This window comes from Toxorhynchites rutilus, chromosome 3, assembly GCF_029784135.1.
Source record: "Toxorhynchites rutilus septentrionalis strain SRP chromosome 3, ASM2978413v1, whole genome shotgun sequence".
NCBI lineage: Eukaryota > Metazoa > Arthropoda > Insecta > Diptera > Culicidae > Toxorhynchites > Toxorhynchites rutilus.
The window spans coordinates 51564273-51579909 of record NC_073746.1 but is presented as its reverse complement, the minus strand read 5'-3'; the positions used below and the strand labels follow the sequence as shown (position 1 = coordinate 51579909).

The following is a 15637-nucleotide window of genomic DNA, read 5'->3' as shown; positions in this document are numbered from 1 at the left end:
TTATTGTTGAATGTTTACGAAATATAGTAGCATGTCACTGGTGGATTAGGAAGTACTTCAATCCAACCAATTGCCGCCAAAAATCGCCCAATACACATTCTGTCGAGCATTGAAGACATAAAAGCGGATTCGCTGTGTGAACTAAAGGCAATTCCTGAATACAGCTATGGAAAGGTATTTCGATAACTGGATTGTTTGTTCGAAAAAGTGTATTGCATCAGAAAGGGCCTATTTTGAAGGCGATGATATAAATTTAGATGACAAATAAAGCATTTTCTTTAAAAACACAAATTCCTGGTATATAATTGACAGAATGTATATTGAAAAGTATTAGGTAATTGTCAAGCGGAGCCTGATAAAATGTGTAAAGGTGCCTCGAGATATTGCAGAAATAAAAAGATGGTGGACTCAAACCATAGTACCCAATATATGAATCGAAGTATTTGAGGGAATGTCTACGAATTTAAGAAACCCATATCAGAAATTTGAAAATAGCGCCTATAAACTAAATGTTTCGAAACTGAATAAGAAAAACATTTTTCACACAAATCTGCAAACACTGCTCGTGGGCTGGGAGGCTGGTCTAGTTATGATTGTCTGCGCTCGAGGGTGTGGAACAAATTATCATCATCATCATCACTACCCCAGCGTCAGTTTGCGTACTGCCAGCAATCCGATCGGACGTGTTTTTGGCACATTCTCGAAGAGGCTCTCCATTGCGCGCGTCGTTTGAGTGGTAGCGATTTACATTGTTGTGCTAAGGATAAAAGGAAAATCCACGTGCCATCTTTCAATCTCTCGCCGACAAAAACCTAACCGATCAGCTGCTCTCGAGTGTATTACCACTCAAAGTGGCTCTGTTGCCAATGAGCGTACAGGTGGACAGCAAAATTCAAGATTAAACGATGGTCATCATTTTTGCAACGACCGCAAATGGGTTTCTATTACGTTGGCAAACCACGCGGCATTGAATATTATTTAGCGCTAAGCGTGTTTCGCGACTCTTGGTGATATTTCGAAACAACTGGGAGAACAGGCTGCCTGGTGGTGATAGTTGGATTATGAACCAAAAGAGTGATTCGATTGGAAAAAAATATGTAAGTGGAATCACGGAAGTGGATGTAGATGAATTATTGTTCGAATTGAATGGTTTGTATCGTCACTACCAACTGTGAACAGATTTGCGGCGAATTGGAAAATGAAAATTTGACCATGGGTTTGGAAAACGTGTCACACTAATGGATACTGGGTCATCACGTGGTGTTTGCTCAATTCAAGTACAGAATCATAACCAACACTATTGCTTGCTTCCGGCGAGGATAACGAGTGCAAACTTGATGCAAACGTTTTTAACATATGCAATGGTTTTATGTGCTAGGTATTATCTGCAGTCTATTCTTGGTTGCGTATGTGCCAAAACGAAACAACCACAAAACAACTTTGGGTTACGTGAGTAAAGTATCATAAACATTACAACCTATCACAGCCTATTACACTTGCCGTAAATATAACTGAACATAACGGAGATTAAAGAAAACCGCAAACCACCACTTCAACAGCGTTTGTAAATTATGGCTGACTGAAAATATATTGCTTAAAGTACACCAGTAGATTGCTTGCAATCTTTAAATGAATAATCATTCGTGGTTTTAAATTTTACTTATTAATTTTTAGTAACCTGCCAAGTTAATTTGGCAGGTTGCTAAAAATTAACAATTGGATCATCTCTAAGTATTCTGAATAGGGAATCAAAGGTGCACTTTATATGTTCTCGATTAACCATAACGCGTCTCCATAATCCTTACCAACTGTGAACATCATGCATACCCATGGTTATTTATAAACCAACAAACTCCCTTTTTTATTTTTATGGCTGAATGAATGCATGATTATGATCAATTTAAAAAATTCCCTTTTCCAAGCATCTTACTCGTCGCTATTTGCTTAACCCAAAATTATGTGTAAATAATTGTCGCATGCTAGCTTTGGAGGCATAATTCTCTACTGCGTTGCAACTGTTCTTCAGCCATTCCATGCCAAACCATGCCAAACCGATATTCGCGGCATATGATGAAACCATTAAATGCGAATACAGATCGGACTCGATAATATATAATCGCAATTTCACTTTCAATGTTAATTTTCGAATCCAATACATAATCGAATCACAAAAAAGCTTTTTTTCTATTAATGTTTGACATTCATACATTAATGAAAAAATTGTTTTCTTGAGATTCGATTATGTATAGGATTTGAAAATAATTGTTAAAAGCAAATGGTCGACTAGTATATTTTATAGTCAACTGCGAAACACTTACCAAGCAATCGCAGTAAACTGTTAACGATGATGAGAACTGATAAAACACGGGAGAAGTTTAAATATTGATGAACGGGTAAGTTATACGTGCTCCGTGCTAAAGAAGCAATTGTAATATTAATTTTATAGTTATATCATCAGTGCATCAAGCATTTCAAGATATTAGAAAAAAGTGTCCGAAATATGATTCAGAACGGTATGCAATTTCGCCCCCGGTAGGCGCGTAAAATACTTGATTATTGTACAGGGTCATTCAGATTTAACGCAAACGCAAAATCGAATAGCTCCTTATATTTTTTTTTCGCTCCGTCGATGGTAACACTACATTCCCCACTTCGGAACGAGAATATTCGGCTACTCGTTGAGTCTGATCGGACGGTTTAGTGTTAAGATGTACAATTTACAAGAACGTGTATTTTCAGTGAAATCGTATTACTCGAGCAACCGAGGCCTTAATGAAACTTTGTCCTCTTATGGTAAGAATTCCGGATTCAAGTCCGCTCGATTACTTCCTCTGGGGGTACGTGAAGGACCGTTGCTATGTCAATAAGCCACAAAATTTGGAAGAACTGAAAGGAGAAATAACTCGGATTGTTCACCTTTTAAAACGCGTTATCGAAAAACACATCGAAAATCTCATAAATAAGCGTTATTTTCGTTTTTCAAAAATGAAAAGCGGTTGTAGAAGTTATTAAAATTTGTTGCGTGAACGTTTAATCTGAAAGACCCTGTATCATTCATATAATGTTTGTTCGAGAATAAAAAATAACATGAAATAACTTAAACAATCCCTGTTTGTTCCATTGCTGCAGTGTTGATAAAGCGCTGCCGATTATCTCAAAACAAAGGGCTAAACTGAAGACAAAAGCAGAGTTATTTATTAAAACAAGCAAACAGTGAAACGGAAGAGAGATTCTCCCCGTACTTCAATCCCATTCCATGCGATGTAATTTTCTTTGGGAATCATTGCTGCTGGTGTGAAAGTTAGTTAGCTGTTTGTGACAAGTCACAATTATTCGTCATTCGTCGCATTTTAAACATTTATTCGAGGGAAAAATCATTCTCTCTCTCTCGTCTTCCCCTTATTCTAGAATGCTGTTTTTTTTTCGAAATCAATTGAATTTTCTCTTTAGCGCGTTTCGCTTTGGTACTTCCGAATCAGTTCGTCATCTTTGTCCTCGAGAATGCTTCAGCTGCGCTGTGACACTTCAAAAGACGTCTCGCGGTACAAGGGCATTCAGCTCAGATTATCCAATGATTTCCCTATTATATTCGTGAAGCACGGGAGATGGGAAATGGGGTGTCAATAAGATCACTTTTCGATTATGTCGACTTTAGCAGTTAATGTTTGTATGTCAGTTACTGAGATTTCATCCCGTGATACCTGGCCCATCTTGAATGCATTGATGGGCCTTTGTTCTAGTAAAATGGCAGTGTGAATTTCCGACTGATGTAGGTTTTGTAGGTATATCTTCAGATTATGATATGAAATAAGTTCATCAAGCTAATTTATGTTTTAATAAACTGTTTACAGTAAAAGCTGCTTTAAAAATCCAAAAAAAACTATAAACAGTTTGCTCAACCTACCCAAACTGTTACTGTAAAATATAATCTCAGAGTTTAGAAACATTCGATGGCCAGAATTCGTTGGATTCGACTCGAATATCACAATCTAGAAAGATGAACTCAACACGACAATGCGTCGAGTTAACCCCTTCACGTATAACGTCGAACCACACTCGTGGCGATTAGACTGTGCCAGAACGTACAACATCGAACCTCACTCGTCGTCTATTGATGTGAAATGGATACATGCTTCAGGTGTGCGATGATGCGGGACTGCTACGATCGTAAGTAAGATTCGCGACTACGAAGCTGATATTGACAGCATGTGTGCGTGAATCGAATGTCAGCAAAGAATTGCAAAAAAAATGTGATTTTTAAACGCACCGTTTTTAACGTTTTTTGCAGAAATTTTCGTAATGGTGAGTATGTATCGAAAGAACTATCCTCTAGGATGCTAATTTAGTTAAATCACATAAATTTACTGCAGGGGAAAACGTTTTCTTACCGCATCCGAAGGACACTGTCTTCACTTGTGGAAAAGTAAACACACTTTCAGGATACTAAATATTAATAAAAATTAATAATTGTGTGCAAAATTTATCTTCCAAACGGTTGGAAAATGAGTTTTCCTTATGCAGTGAAGAAAACTTTGCCGTAGCTTTAACTGAATTTAACTTATAAGTGTTTTTCTGTGACCTTGTTTCATGCATTATCAGGAGCCATCAGTCGGAGAAAATGAAACCTGCTACGTGGCTGTGGAGTTTGCGGATGTGTTCGATTACGCTGCGGGTGGAAACCGTTTAGTCGTCGAAGGCGAAATAGTATTCAAAGCTGGACATCTTTTAATAGTTGGTGTTGAAGAAGTTCACGATGATGGCTTCAGTATTTTCTCGTCCTGCCTCCAGTCATCTCCAAGCTCGGAACCCCATACAATAAAAATTCGTACGAAAATCTCCTTCTTCAAATGGTTGTTTTCGTGTTCCTGTAAAGCTGGCAAAGGAAAGTGCAAACACGTCATGGCTGTTTTGTATCATTTGCTTAAGTATGTTTTATTTTATTTCTTTATTATTGCACATTTTGCACCAAGTTGGACTGTTTCACACTTTTTCAAAAGAGCGAAAATGTGAATATGAATACTTGGAGAGTAGAAGTTCGACACGGTGAAATGGAGGCTACAAATACGGGAGGTTTTTGTAGGTTCTATCTTTAGCCGTAGTCGTTGGATCCAGTCTAGATACCGCGATTTGTCCGTTTTCGGAAGGAAGGCATGAAAAGAAATTCCGGGGCGATATCTCTGCTTACATCCGGGGACGACACAAACAATACGGCTTTTGAATTTTGCAGATTGTTCGGAGTCAGCTTCAAGCAAATTTCGTCCGACTTGCATGTTCTACGGGCAATTTGCGCTGTTTTCTATATTTCACACGTTCTAAGGAAAATATTTTGAAAAATATTAGAGCACTGATTGAATAGAAGCCAGATCTTTGTATTTTAGGTATTTTATGAACACTAAGCGGATATTTTTATATCAAATTTCATTAATTCGGTTTACCTCTCTCGCAGGTAGATTGACAGAAGGTGTACTTCAACGGCTTTTTTTCACTACTAAATGACAATAAATTTTGGTTCGGAGCATCGAAACAGCTAAGAAAAACTATTTTTCAACAATTTCCACTAATTGTAAGATAAACACGGTACAAGTTTTCGAGAAATCAGTATATTAATTACAGAGAAAATATGCAACGGTTTGTTTACATATTTTTCACTCACACGCGAAACTTTCATAGGTGGCGACACCGTACCTTCGATGACGCGAATACACACTCAATGTCCTGGAAAAAAGGTAACGAAGATGGTCGAGTTTCGAGCGACATAGCATGCTCTGTCATAACTATTTCGCAAATAGTGACGTCAGTCGTTGTGTTTATCTTTGATTGTCCACCGTATTCATGCAAAAATGCTATTTTCAGGAAGTAATTTATCAATTAAAAACGTACATTTTTGTAGAGCTCCCGCTGAATGTGAAGCTAATGTGACAGCGTGGAGTGAATATTTGTGAAACCCCGTCGAAAAAGACGGATAAAAGTGATATTTCCATGTGGCATTTTCACTCCCCCACGTTCATAGAAACAAACGAAGTTCCATTATTTTACCGTTAATGTTTCGAAGGCTCTCAGTGTCGGTGTGTATGTTGTGAGATAATAATCGCCAATTAATCAAAATTTCACCGAAAATGTTACTGCTTTCAAGAACTAAGCATACGACTGCTCTCTGGACCTTTTTACCCCATGAATATTCGAAATATGCCAAGATACCATTGTCATCTGTTAAAAAACAATTCAATGATTTCTTGAGAATTTTTGCTCAAATAAGCATGCAACCGTGAGTACTCTCAACATTGTTTTGTTTCTTCCATATACATTCCATATTGAATGCAAATAATTACGACACGATATTTTGCTTGCCAATACAGATACACTTCGCCTACTGCTCCACCTCTAAATGTACTCATTGATACACACTCAGCAGAGTATCGAAACGACTCATTGTGCTCATGTTTGGGGACTGTTGTTGGAAATGAAATCGTACGGCAAGGGGTTAAAAATCACGTCAATTCTTGATCCGCCGTTTTCACCTGATTTGACACCCTGTGACTTTTTCTTCTCCAAAAATTGTAGAAAAACTAAAAGGATGAATTTTCACGGTATTAGTACCATGTAAACGGCTTCAACTGAATCGTTGAACACTCAAAACGAGCTGGAGCACTCATTTGAATAACTCTTAAACTGATGTGAACAATGTATTGAAACTAGAGGGATAACTTGGAGTTATCAAATCAACCAATATTAATATAGTTGGTTTGAAAGTTCAGTCCCGGAACTTAATTGAAATACTGTGTACATTTGAAAATATATTTCGTTAACAGAAAACTTCTTCTAAGATTATTCTAGCCCATTTCCCGATCAAAAAAGTGAATGTAATAGAATTACATTTTCAGCACAGAAGAGCTGTCGTTAAGTTTGCCGAGAAGGAAATCCAACACCAATTTCATCTACTTCATTATCGCAACTGTCTTGTTTCCAACCTCAACTTACACCTTCAGCTGTTTGTAACGAAAGAGCGACATCATCACATCGGAAACTGCTAAACGCACAATTTGGATGGGTTTACGACTTCGGTAATTGAGTTTTCTATAAAGTTATTTATTGTTCTGTCAGCACACAAATTTCGCAAAGTACGACGGCTTTCGGCGCCGAACTGAATTGTGGCGGTATCAGCGGGACTTCGCGCAAAACTTCGTACAAACAATGAAAGGTTGCAATGACTGCGTTTTGGCTTCAGTGTGCTCGCTAGCTGGTTAGAAATTTTTGCTATTTCCCCGCTAATAGAATAAATTCCACATCAATGATGATGCCATTGACTCTTCGGGAATTTTTTTCCTTCCCCAATTTGAGTCGTTTCGCTCCGTCGCGAAAAACCGTTCCGCCAACGCCACTCATCTTCCTGTTCTGTTCATTTTTTTGTTTTTGTTCCAAACAATCCTCCGGAGCGTAGGGCTTGGGAACATTGATTCCAATACGAACCGAGCCAAAATATGATGATGATTTATTCCCATCCGAATGAACTTCCGTTATGTTTCTTCTTTATCCAGAAGCGGTAGCGTAAAATTGGAATACGCTTGATGTGCCAAAGAGGTGGCAATTGCTTGCTCTGTCAATTGCAAAATACTCAAAGGAAGTTGGTATACACGGAAATAGAGAGAACGTTAAATCTGAATAGGCAATTTGGTGGACAAGATTTCACATTATAAAAATAAATTTAGGAATGGAGAGGTAGTCGAAAGTTAACATAACATAAAAACTGGGCACTTTATAACAGAATGTATTGGTTACTTTGTAGTTCGTAATACTTGGGAAATATCTATCTGAAATTTCAAATACGCAGTGTGTCTCTCGTGTTCCGGGACTCAAACTATCTATATATATTAGACTGTCAAAAAAGTCCTGCGGTATTTTTTTTGAATTTTCGTTCGTTTATAAAATTAGTTACAATCATCTGTTTTAAGTCAAATATGCGCCGTTTTGTTCGATGACTTGTTCCCAACGAGATGCCAACTTCATAATAACTAAACTTAGTCAAATCCCAGTGGAACTTAGTTCCTTTGAAGGGGTTCAATTAAGATAGGAAACAAAAAAAAATTAAAGATAAAATAAAAACAAAACGGTGATAACATTAATGACTTTGGAGACTATTTTGAATTAATTTAAAACTTTATAACAATAAAAAAAATAAAAAATTTATAAGAAATCAGAATGGTAAAGTCTAAATTCTAAATTGGTTGGCACATTTAAAGAATGTGTTCCTGATTATATGATGTTTCAGCTTACTTTTGAATATATTGTTATTGGTTATTGATTTCAAATCATTGGGAAGTAAATTGAATTTTAATGGACCGTAGCTCATAATGCGCGTGAAACCCAAGTTTGTGTATGCTCTACTTCTTGTTAACTCATTTGCATTTCTCGTATTCGGAAGGTTCACTCGAGTTGAAAAATTTATGTTATGATGGAAATTACGATTATGCAATGTATTATGTACAAACATAATAGTTTGAGTATCACACAATCCTAAAATAGGAATAATTCTGTGGTGTAAACTAGTGTAGATCGAAATTGTCGGATATCGGAACGGTAGATTAAAGATTACTTTCACACATCTGTTCTGAAGTGTTTGGATTTTTTTTAGTTTTGATTTGGCAGCATGACCCCACACAACGATTAAATATTGGAGTATGGAATGAATACATGCGAAATAAAAACGCAGCAGCGCTTCTTTAGGCACAAAACAACGTACTCTTTTCATGAGACCACATAGAGTTGAAACTTTTCTCGATACATGATTTATATGAGTGTCCCATGAAAGACAAGAATCTAAGTGTAGCCCTAAATATTTCAAAGATGTGACCTTCTCAATTGACATGTTCCTGACCACCGGATCGCGATGTTGACAGATTTTCTTGCGTGGCGAATGAAAAACCATATATTTTGTTTTAGTAAGGTTTAGTGTGAGATGATTACCACTAAAATATTCCATGAGAGCCGCTAGATCTGATTCCATACCAGCTACGATGGATTCAACATTAGGACGAGGGTAAAATAAAGCTGAATCATCAGCAAAAAGTCTCGGTATACCATGTAGTTTTAAATTTCCTAAATCATTGATGAACATCAAAAAGAGTAAAGGACCTATGTAACTTCCTTGAGGAACTCCCATGTCAATTGGGCGTAAGTCACTGCGAACACCATTAAACATAACGAATTGTTTTCGATCAGATAGGTAGCTTTTCATCAAATCGTTAGCAACTCCTTTTATACCATATCTTTCAAGTTTTTTAAGCAAAATTTCATGATCTAAAGTGCCAAAAGCTTTTTTAAGATCGATAAATAAGCCACCTACGATCTTTTTTTGATCAATTTCACAAATCAGTTCATCAACGAGCTCGATAATAGCGGTCATTGTTCCACAGCCTTCTCGAAAACCATATTGATATTCGTACATAGCATTGTTTATACGCAAGAAGCTTACAAGCCGTGAAGTTAACAGCTTTTCCAAAATTTTATTGAGAACAGGTAATGTTGAAATCGGTCGATAATTCGAAGGATCGCAGGAGTCGCCGGATTTAAACACTGGTGTAACTTTGGCGATTTTCAAAGCATTTGGATAAATTCCAGTTACGATTATTTTATTAAAATTTTTTGAAATAATCTCAGATCTGGGTTTGCTTTTATCAGTTTACCTGGAAAATTATCATAGCCTTTGCTTTTCTTAACGTCGAGCTGACTTATTAGAATGCTCACTTCGTTCACGCTAGCGGGTCTCAAAAAAATAGAGCTGCTTATACATTTTAAAGGTTTGAGATAGTCAAAATTATTTATTGGTAACTTACTGGCCAAATTATTGCCAATACTGGAAAAATAGCAATTAAGCACTTCAGCAACCTCATTATCAGAAACTATGGTTCTCCCATCAACTTTTAATTTGATTTGTTCTCTAGGTTTAACGCGACCAAAAATTTCGTTCAGTTTTTTCCATACATTGGAATGACTTGAGCCATCAAGTATATTTACATAATATTCTTTTTTACATCGTGTCTTTAGAATTTTAACTTTTTTGGATACGTGAACAAGCATATCCCTAGCGCGTGCATTGTTGGGACTGATTTTCACTTTTTCTAGATACTTGTTTTTTATTTGTATTAACTTCCAAAGGCTAGGGGGTCTCCGTAGCCACATTGGTTGCGCGTTCGCTTAGTAAGCGATCGATCGTGAGTTCAAAACTCAGGGCCCTCATTGACCATCTTTGTGTTGTTACAGAATAACTACGTCCACGCAACCTACATCAGCTATGGAGATCGATCCACGGTCGAAATAAGATCGATTTATCCATACAACTGCTCTGCTCTGCAAGACACATCGGGCTGCTGTTCTATAAATAACTCAACAATGATCAATCAACTGTCTCCGCTGTCCGGTGGTCCCACTGGATAATAGAAGAACAGAAAGAATACTCTTACGCCTAAATGGCTACTGTGTGAATGTACCATATGTAATGGTATAGAAGGAATACTGGCGAATGGCAACTGTGTAATGTGGTAATTATAGATATATGATAACCATGTGACATGTACACGATTAAAAAATTCGGCTCTGTTACAGCTAAAATGCTAATGAGCCTTTAATAAATAATTGGGATAAAAAAAAAAACTTCCAAAGGCTATAAGTCATCCATGGACAGTTCTACCCCTGTTATAGAAGCTCGCTACCTTATTGGTAAAAAACTCGGGTAGCCAATTTTCACAGGCCTCTTTTGTGGCTAACTTCTGACTACCGAGCTCGTTCGCCATGGACAAAAACAGGTGGTAGTCACTTGGTTCACGGTCCGGACTATACGACGGATGCAAAAGAACCTCCCATCCGAGCTCCCGGAGCTTCTGGCGCGTCACCAAAGAAGTGTGTGGCCTGGCGTTGTCCTGATGGAAGACAATGCGGCCTCTGTTTATCAAAGATGGCCTCTTCTTCATGAGTGCTACCTTCAAGCGGTCCAGTTGTTGGCAGTACAGGTCCGAATTGAGCGTTTGGCCATAGGGAAGCAGCTCATAATAGATTATTCCTTGACAATCCCACCAAACAAACAGCAGAACCTTCCTGGCCGTTAATGAGGGCTTGGCCACCGTCTGAGCCGCTTCAGCGGGCTTCGACCACGACCGTTTGCGCTTCACGTTGTCGTAAGTGACCCACTTTTCATCGCCAGTCACCATCCGCTTCAGAAACGGTCGATTTTGTTGCGATTCAGCAGCGATTCACATGCGTCGATACGGTCAAAGATGTTTTTTTGCATCAACGTGTGTGGCACCCATACATCGAGCTTCTTTGTGAATCCAAGCTTCTTCAAATGGTTAATAACGGTTTGATGACTTATCCCCAGCTCTTGGCCGATGCTACGGCTGCTACTATGCCGGTCTTTCTCGGGTAATTCAGCGAACTGAATACAACTAGAACTACGCGCTTACAACGACACCTCGCGGAAATACCGCAGGACTTTCTTGACAGCCTAATATAATATATGCAGTTTATGGACCCGATACAGTTTCCATTTCCACCGCACAACGATGGTTTCAACGTTTTCGTTCTGGTGTAGAGGTCGTCGTAGATGCGCCACGCTCCGGAAGGCCTGTCGTCGAAAATTGCGACAAAATCGGTGAATTAGCCGAGAAAGACCGGCATAGTAGCAGCCGTATCATCGGCCAAGAGCTGGGGATAAGTCATCAAACCGTTATTAACCATTTGAAGAAGCTTGGATTCACAAAGAAGCTGGGTGCCACAAACGTTGCCACACACGTTGACGCAAAAAAACATCTTTGACCGTATCGACGCATGTGAATCGCTGCTGAATCGCAACAAAATCGACCCGTTTCTGAAGCGGATGGTGACTGGCGATGAAAAGTGGGTCACTTACGACAACGTGAAGCGCAAACGGTCGTGGTCGAAGCCCGCTGAAGCGGCTCAGACGGTGGCCAAGCCCTCATTAACGGCCAGGAAGCTTCTGCTGTGTGTTTGGTGGGATTGTCAAGGAATAATCTATTATGAGCTGCTTCCCTATGGCCAAACGCTCAATTCGGACCTGTACTGCCAATAACTGGACCGCTTGAAGGTAGCACTCATGAAGAAGAGGCCATCTTTGATAAACAGAGGCCGCATTGTCTTCCATCAGGAAGCTCCGGGAGCTCGGATGGGAGGTTCTTTTGCCTCCGCCGTATAGTCCGGACCTTGCACCAAGTGACTACCACCTGTTTTTGTCCATGGCGAACGAGCTAGGTAGTCAGAAGTTAGCCACAAAAGAGGCCTGTGAAAATTGGCTATCCGAGTTTTTTGCCAATAAGGAAGCGAGCTTCTATAACAGGGGTATTATGAAGTTGGCATCTCGTTGGGAACAAGTCATCGAACAAAACGGCGCATATTTGACTTAAAACAGATGATTGTAACTAATTTTATGAACAAATGAAAATTCAAAAAAAAATATCGCAGGACTTTTTTGACAGCCTAATATATAAAAATGGATTTCTGTCTGCCTGTCTGTCTGATTCTTATGCACTCGGACACTACTGAACCGATCGACATGAAAATTGGTATGTAGGGGGTTTTGGGGCCGGGAAAGGTTTTCGTGATAGTTTGAGACCCCTCCCCCCTCTCTAAGGGGGGGCTGCCATACAAATGAAACCCAAATTTCTGCATTAATTAATGAAGCAAACGAAACCAAATTAGGTATATGGAGGTTTTAGGGCGCAATAAATGTTTTCACGGTGGTTAGACACTCCACCCCTCTCTCTAAAGGTGGGCTGCCATACAAATGAAACACAAATTTCTGCATTACTCGAGAATTAATCAAGCAAACGAAACCAAATTTGGCATGTGGAGGTTTCAGGGTGCAATAAATTATTCTATGGTGGTTAGATACTTCTCCTCCCTCTCTAAGGGTGGACTGTCATACAAATGAAAAACAAATTTCAGCATAACTCGAAAACTATTCAAGCAAATGCCAAATTTGGCATGTGAAGATTTTAGGGGGCACGAAACGTTTCTATGGTCAATAGACAATCCTCCCCCCTCTCTAAAGGGGAGAAGAGAGAGGGGTCTGTGTCCGAAAATAATCTGATATTATAATGATGAGTTTACAATTTGACAAACAAAAGTTAAACAATTTGTTTCGTTCGAACATTTTCGCACATTTCCGTGTTTGAGAATACAATTACCATTTTTTGCAATCAGCACACAGATAAAGAAATAAAGTCCACAAAATCTTCCTGTTGAGTTAGCACAAAGTTGAGCACATTTCAAAATAAATATTTTTATTTATTTTGGAATTATTTTTCACTTATTTGGTGCACCTCTTTCCACGTGTTGTCTTTGTGCAATCATCCCTTGATAGCGGTTTGCTTTTACTAACAAACTTCCACTCATTTAAAAAAAACCTGTAGCAAGCTTCTGCACGAACAAACAAGTCTACAAAATATCCTCTAAAATAGCTTCAGTCATTAATTCTATAGTTTCACTTTACGCTTCAAAGGCCTCAATTCCATCAGTTTTTAATCCGCATAGTTGCATGTGAGCCGTTGTGTAAACGAAACATTCCATAGTTTGCTCTGTCCCTTCGATAATCTTCAGAATGGTCTGTTAAACGGCCAGCAGGCACGTCCTTTGTTGTTAATGTATTCGTCCTGTGTCCTCCCGATGATGATAACCACTTTCCATACCGCCCGCTACCAGGCTTTAGCGAATGTTATCATGAAATAGTGAGAAAATAGGTTGAACACTCCAAACTCGATGCTTTAAAAAATCCTTTCGTAATATATGATCTACAAAAGTAGGTAAGCAGGTATGGAAAAGTAGATGATTTTTTTTATTTCTGTATTATAGTGACTTTCAACACTTTTGACTGGTTCGTCACTTTTACCTTCCATTTTGGTAGAATGTCGGGAGTGAGAATTGAACTCGTGACCAGTGTTCAAAATCTTTCTCATCCTTGCTTTTTCTTCAAAAAATCTGTACCATCAAAAATATTCGTTGTAGAAAAAATATATTTTATTAGAATGAAAAAAAACAATTATTTACTACATTTACATTTGCAAGTCATTCGAGTGTTTGATGATGCTGATGCTGTTTGATGATGCTGATGCTGTTTGATGATGCTTATACAAAGCTTATACAGCTTGTTTAATCAAATCTCAAAATTGGTCTCAAAATAGTGTTCGTTGTATTGTTGCTGAGCCGATTTCGAATTTTATTTTCGTTCTGATTATATTCAGAATAAAGGCCGAGAAGTGAGGCGTAGTGATAACGATACAAACAAGGCATCAAAGCGCCGAAAATGCGTGTGTTAATTCTATCTAGACATCAAATTTTTGTCCACCGATCCTGCAAAGGTCGTTTTCTGAAACCGTTATTTACTCACGGAGTAATTTCTCTGTACGTGTGGCAACACTGCTCGTGACGTTTAGCGTGAGAGAAAGGAGATGGTGTTTATTTTTGTTTTTGTTGGTTGTTGATATTTGCAGCGTTATGTTCTTTTTCCGAGTCCACCTAACACACAAGTTACTACTTATTGATTGAAAGAGCTGAATAGTTGATTTTGTTTTATTTTTACTTCAATATATATAGTAGGGGGAAAAAATGTTTGGCCGAGAATCTACTTTTTGGGAATGAGTGGCCAAAAAATTAAAACTTTGAGTGCTTTGAGGCACCTCTAAATCATGTCCGATTGAGCTGAAATTTTGCACAGATCACTTTTTCGGGCCAATTAACAAAATATCCATGATGAAATTTCCATTTCAATATTTCAGTGTGAAAAAGTGTTCAGTTTTTGAACGCTAATACCTTCCCAATTAATGAATGGATTTTGGTTCCAAATACACACATTGATAGGAAATATCCTCAACAATACGGTACGGGCGAAACGTATGGACAAGGTGAAGATGGGGGACGAAAAAGAGATTATGAATAAATATAGGCGGTCGCTACAACGTTAACTATATGGCTATATAAAGTGAGCGATGGTGATGCTTGGCCACATTCTACCATCGGACGCCATCATTCGACATCATTCATTTAATGTTTTTCGCCTTTATATCCGCATGCGTGAATCTAGATCTTAACCCCAGCCATAAGGTTCTACGCGACTTATGAAGATGTTCCTTCATAATGGGCAAGTATTTTTCTATTAGGCGCAGTTTCGGAGTGTTTGGGGGGGGGGCGTTTCAGATCTTTCGGCACGAAATCGACATCATTCACCTTATAACGCTCTAGCACGGCCTTCGTGTAGTGGCATGATGCCAAATCCGGTCAGAAGAACGTCGGACCGTCGTGAGCCTTCAAGCAAGGGAGAAGTCGCTTTTGGAGATACTATTACAGATGCATCTGTCCGTTCATGGTGCTTGCGGTAACGAAAGGTGTACTCCGCTTTCCGAAAATACAAATCGCTTGCAACATTGAGAATTTTTTAACGAACTTCGACATCGTCTGTGTCCAGAGATTCTCTTGAACATCCAACTTATCTTTGACATGCAGGTTTTCTGGAATCTGGTTGAAGTACGCCTTCACATATGTCTCGTCATCCATTACGCAGCAGGATGGTTTCGTTAGCTTCTGGTCGAACAACTTCTTGGAACGGCTTTTTGCGACCGTATTCTGTTTCTCGTCA

At 38.7% G+C, this 15637-nt stretch overlaps 1 protein-coding gene across 1 annotated transcript in view; it reads left to right on the top strand.

The window, feature by feature from the left end:
• Positions 1-666: 666 nt before the first annotated feature.
• Positions 667-15637, top strand: part of LOC129776918 (arrestin domain-containing protein 3-like) — a 54907-nt gene continuing 39936 nt past the window's right edge. The window contains exon 1 of the mRNA XM_055782860.1: positions 667-1097. The gene's annotated coding sequence lies outside the window, so the exon portion shown is untranslated. The remainder of the gene's footprint in view (positions 1098-15637) is intronic.